Consider the following 6,179-nt stretch of genomic DNA (forward strand, 5'->3'; position numbering starts at 1 on the left):
AATCATGCACAATTTTATCGCTAGTTGCCATGACCCTGTATTTTTCAAAGATATCAGGGATTTTAAGAAAAAAAATAGCACCAGAGGCACTTACTAAAATCGACTGATTAGTAATGTAAGTTGATTTCATATTTATGTTATGATATAGTATCTTTGTATATTTAATATGTATGTTACACTCCCAGGAATAACAAATGACCAGTCTATTCAACTGCTTCATACTATCGATAACTCAGATGGACAACTTGAAGTTGCTCTATGTGATGTAACATATTACTCGCAGTGGATCAACATAAATACTGCGAAAAGAAATAACTGGTTAAGAATAGGTGAAGAAAAAAACATTATTATACCTGATGGGTATTACAGCGTATGCTCACTCAATGATGATTTTTTTAAGCCTAGGGGAGCTAGTCTCACACAAAATGAGTCAAATGGGATGCTGAAATTAAGCGCTGGAGAAAATGGTATACTTCTTGGATGGGGCATAGCAGATACAATTGAATTTGAAATCAAATTAGTAAAAATATTAATATCACCCAACACAACACGGCATGAATTAAATTACCCGATTTAGTTCCCTGTAAAGAGTTGTGCATCCATCTTGATCAGATCAGTATGACAGATAATATTCAACAAGAAAGTCCTTCAACTCTGCTGAGAGCTATTCCATTTAAAGATGAGAGATATAATAGTGGTAGAAAGGAATCTTTCTCAACATTACAATATAAAAAATTAAAGCAGGGTATTATTTCAGACCTCAAAATTTCTGTATTAGATGTAAAACATTCGCCTGTACATATTGGATACTTTAGTGTAACACTCCATATTATAAACAATGGTTGATTTCATATTTAAGTTATGATGTAGTATCTTTGTATATTTAATATGTTTGTCACACTCCCAGGAATAACAAATGGTCAGTCTATTCAACTGCTTCATACTATCAATAACTCGGCTTGAAGTCGCTCTATGTGATGTAACATATTACCCGCGGTGGACCAATATAAGTGCTGCGAGATATAATAATCAGATACTACCAGGTGGATTAGATCATGATGGTAATTACATTATACCTGATGGGTATTACAGTGTATGTTCATTCAATGATGAATTTTTTAAGAATTTGGGAGTTAGTCTCACGCAAAATGAGTCGAATGGAATGCTGATTTTAATCTCTGGAGGAAAGAGTTTAATTCTTGGCCCGAACGAATCAGATACACTTGGACTTGCATATTCTAGAGGTGCACTAATACCACCCAAAGATACAGTACATGGAATTAAATTGCCTGATTTAGTTCCCTGTAAAGAGTTGTGCATCCATCTTGATCAGATCAGTACGATGGATAATATTCAACTAGAAAGTCCTTCAACTCTGCTGAGAGCTATTCCAGTCAAAGATGAAAAATACAACAGCGGTAGAACGGAATCTTTCTCATCATTACAATATAAAAAAATAAAGCATGGTATTATTTCAGATCTCAAAATTTCTGTATTAGATTTAAAACAACAACCTGTACATATAGGATAGTTGAGTGTAACACTCCATATTATAAATAATGGTTGATTCATCAGGCCCTGGATCGCTCAGACAATGTAATACAATTGCACTTTCTGATCTCATCATTTTCTATAGAATTACAAGCTTTTCAAGTGGCAGTGTCACATTCACTTTTTTACTGCAAAGACATGGATCATATGTACAAGTCAAGACGCAATGAATCCAGTTTTATGTCTCAGAGTACATTTAACAACTGTTTTTTTCTCCTGCGCAGCTAATATGAAGAATGACTTCAGGGAGATTGGACATCCATTCTGTAAATCTCCCGAAGTACTTGCATGTAATGGAATCAATTTTAGAGATGTCAAACTTATTCGGCCCGAATAGTTCTTACACATCACAATATGCAGCTGAAATACATGATTTAATAGTTTACCTTGCAGACTATGCAAAGAACTAACATATTTACCTGCTTACCAGGATGCACATAGCATCCCTAAATCTTTCCATCCAGAAAGTGGTGTGGCATATCATTTTACTGAAAGTGGAGAACAGGTTAGAAAACTCCCTATCTACAACATAAACAATATCAGCAAAACTAAATTTTATGATGACCTACCAGCAGCAGATGAAAGATGTAACAAGGACTTCCCTAGAGTCAGCACAAGTGGACACAGTAGTTTGTTTTTCTGGTTTTGTCCCATTCATGGTCACTGTCTTGGGTTCCACATAATTCCTGAAAGCGAAGGCAGAAAAGATCCATTTGCTTCCATGTTCAAGTACCTGCCTTGAACCACCAACATATGTATTTTAAGACTTTGCTTGTTCACTTTCTGAATACTGCTTGAATAGAGAATCTTCATTCTTTAAAGACACTTGATTCTTCCATGATTATTTCCATGGTTCGCATGTATGTGGCGACGCTTTCAAGTCTTCAGTATTTGAAAATGTGGGTATCAACACCGAAATCTGTGAGCAGTTCAATTCGTTCCTTCAAAATATCAAAGCAACTTCAACGCATTTGAGCCAGAGCAAGTTTTGTTTTCCTCTCCTTCTGGTGCAATCCAAATGGAATGAGAGAAAAACCGAAATGTTTTATCAACGATTGCAAGTTGTATGTTGTGGTCGTCTAATGGGTACACACGCGTTTTCAGTTTCCAAATAATGACATTCTCTTTGACTGAACGTGAAAGATATATACTGAACATCCTGTGACATTGAATAAGATTGAATGCAAAGTTATGTTTTTTACCAAATCTTTAGAGATATATAGATCTATTTAGAGAATAATCGATTTCTGAATGATAAAATCTTTTCAGTGTAAATGTGATTTTTCATAATTTTGATGTTTTAAATAGATTTCATTGTGTTTTTTTCGCAGTGCATTATCTATAAATGATCAAATACTTATCAAATACTTCGATTAGTGACATCCTGGTTAGTAAAAAATAGAATTTTTGAAAAGAAAAGTCTTGTCTAAGAGCAAAATGAATGCATTCTTGTGGTTCTTTTTCACAATTTCAGGTTTTTTTTAAGTCGAGTAGAAAATATTGACCTTTTGACCATATCTAGATAGATGTCAGAAACTAACTAAAATGATATGTTGATATAATTTATCTTATTGTAACCCATTGAAGATTTACAATCATAAAACAATGAAAATTTTGCATCAGTTGTGTGTTTGATGTAAATTGTAATGGACTAAATGCATTCTAATGAAATATTAGACCTCTAGATCTACTAGTGCTGCTGTGAACAGTAGTTATTTTAATTTTCATTGTTGACAGATTAGATAGCATGTGGTGTAATATTTCAACTGAATTATTACATAAAGGGTGTGTTAATATTTAAAGTGAAGTACAGTTTGATCAGCAATTTTGTAAACAATATTTCTACCAAAATGATATTTACTTTTCTGTACCAAATTAATCATGTCATGAAATGAACAAAAAGAAGAAGTGATTAATGGCCAGTAAATCTACATATGATCTTTATGTAATGTACAGAAACAGACAACTCTTTAACAGTCTGTATTCAGATATTTCAAATTCATAAAAAATTGAGATTACTATAAACAGAATTGTTTTTTCTGAATGTTGTGTACTTCCCGTGGGTATTGCAATCATAACTCATTTATTCTCTTTGTTTAAACTAACAGGATCGGGTGGTCAGGCTCGCTGACTTGGTTGATGCATGTCCTTGTTCCCAATTGTGTGGATCGATGCTCATGATATTAATCACTGGATTCTCTGGTCTGGACTCAATTATTTACAAACCGCCTTCATACAGCTGGAATATTGCGGCGTAAAACAACCAACCAACGAAACCAACTTTGTGAAATCCATCAGGTTTTATGTACACAAACATATTTTAATACTTTTAAAACAAATAATTTGTTTTGTGCAAGCAAATATCATATAATGTATTATTGATTATTAATCATACTAATTTATATATTAGATAATAGTTGTGCTCAATGTGTCAGTGTGCAATAATTTTATTGTTATGATGTGATATTTTGCTATCGTTAACTATCTTTAGGACTTCAGTTAATTTTTGAATCAAGTCAAGTTGTGTGATAATTTTGATAATTCAATCAAGACGACGAATATAAAAAAAGTATAAATACATAGAGGAAATTTGTGTTCCTTGTCAAATAATGATGATAACATGAATTTATCTCATCTTGTGATCTGACAAAGTTAATATATTGATGAGTGGCACATCCACAAGTCAAAATATCAACTTTAGTAAACCACAAGAATAGATCAACATTTCATTTGACAAAAGATACATGTCTTATTCATGTTATATTTTCTTTGTGATATTCACGACTTTACTCAGAGAACCATAGTGTCAGTGAGTCAGACCGACTGTAGGTGTCACAAAACGTCATATTTCACCTGATTGTAATAGTCTTATTTGTTCACTCCAGTGAAAGTATGTTTTCAGTATGGTCAGACTAAACAAAGTATTTCATGATTAAATACATAATACAAATATCAAAACCTGTTTCATTAAGGAGTGAATTTCTGTGTGGCATTGATATAAAAACTTAAGTACAGTGTCATAAAATTGATGCATCTGTTGTGTTTACACAGAATATATTGTTTAGACATATCAGATGAATTGACACCTTTAAGATTGTTCTGATGTAGCATGTAATGTTATTCACTGTGATTAATTTTCCTAAACATTCTCTATTTCAGAAGAATGTTGTTTTCTGAATAAGCAATATTTTGAGAGAAGGTGAATATGCATTGCGTATTAAAAAAATCTTAGAAGTAGAAATGTTATTACAATATTATTGATTTATTTATTTCAGACTTTGAGTCCAGAGTCTCAACACAGTGAATATCTACAAGTCTGCAGTGTCCACTCTGTTGATTTCCTTTCTTCATGGAGAAAATGTATGCTGAAACTGAAACCATCTCCGGTAATGTATGTCTGGTTACAATGTGCTTCCTGTCACATTGCACTTAAATCGGGCGAGGAAGTGAAAAGCCATATTAACTCACTCAACAAATGGACTTATGAAGATCCGGAGAGAATAGGTCTTCAGCAACCCATGCTTGCCGTGAAAGGCGACTATGCTTGTCGTCAGAGGCGACCAACGGGATCGGGTGGTCAGGCTCGCTGACTTGGTTGATGCATGGGTCGATACTCATGATGTCAATCACAGGATTGTCTGGTCCAGACTCGATTATTTATAGACCGCCGTCATATAGCTGGAACAGTACTGAGTGTGGCGTAAAACAACAAACCAACCAAGCTTAACCCATTACCAGCGATTGCCATTACAGAACTTATACTCATACTTTTACCTCAGAAATCCTGGCTATATCCACCGGCGGACTTTACAGCCATGACAACATATGTCTCAAACGCCAACCTATAGCTACAATACACAACTATTTAGACCATCCCAAACAAATTCACCATCCACAACACCGACTATGAACAACTTTTCTCATTTCGGTTCGGGATCAAAATTCTAAGCGAGTCTTCTACGATGTCAGCGCCCCACATTTCTCATATCCATCATAATATTATCGTGTTCGCCTATCCATTCAATTACCCTCAAGTTCAAGACCATAAACAAGCTCCCAGTCACACTGCCAAGACATAAACACTGCGAATTTTGCCGCCTCGCCTCCTCTCCCACGTTAAACTAAGTTTAAAAGTTTTAACCCTTTATTCATAGGCCCCCGTCATGCTTATCATGTTTCACGTCTATATATTTTATTTTAATTTTTTGGATGAATCGATACTTATTCAAAACAATTTTTTTCTTCCCATTTTATCTATAAATTGCTGGAATATTGCTAAAAGCGGCGTAAAACCATACTCACTCACTCACTAAACCCACAATGACATAGTCCCTCATCAGCGCCAGTAGCTCCATGTTCCGGGATTGAATATATCTTCAGCAACCCATGCTTGCCCTAAAAGTTGGTTGACGCATGTCATCGATCCCAATTGTGTAGATCGATGCTCATGATGTCAATCACTGGATTGTCTGGTCCAGACTGCCGTCATATAGCTGGAATATTGCTGAGTGCGGCGTTAAACAACAAACATCATTATCTTTGCGATATTTCGTTATCATGTTTCAAGTGGCGGGGAGTGACACTGCATCAGCTGCCAGCTTATCAGTCGACCAGCCTCTGCACCTTAT

This window comes from Haliotis cracherodii, unplaced genomic scaffold, assembly GCF_022045235.1.
Source record: "Haliotis cracherodii isolate W230 unplaced genomic scaffold, xgHalCrac1.p SCAF_41, whole genome shotgun sequence".
Classification (NCBI taxonomy): domain Eukaryota; kingdom Metazoa; phylum Mollusca; class Gastropoda; order Lepetellida; family Haliotidae; genus Haliotis; species Haliotis cracherodii.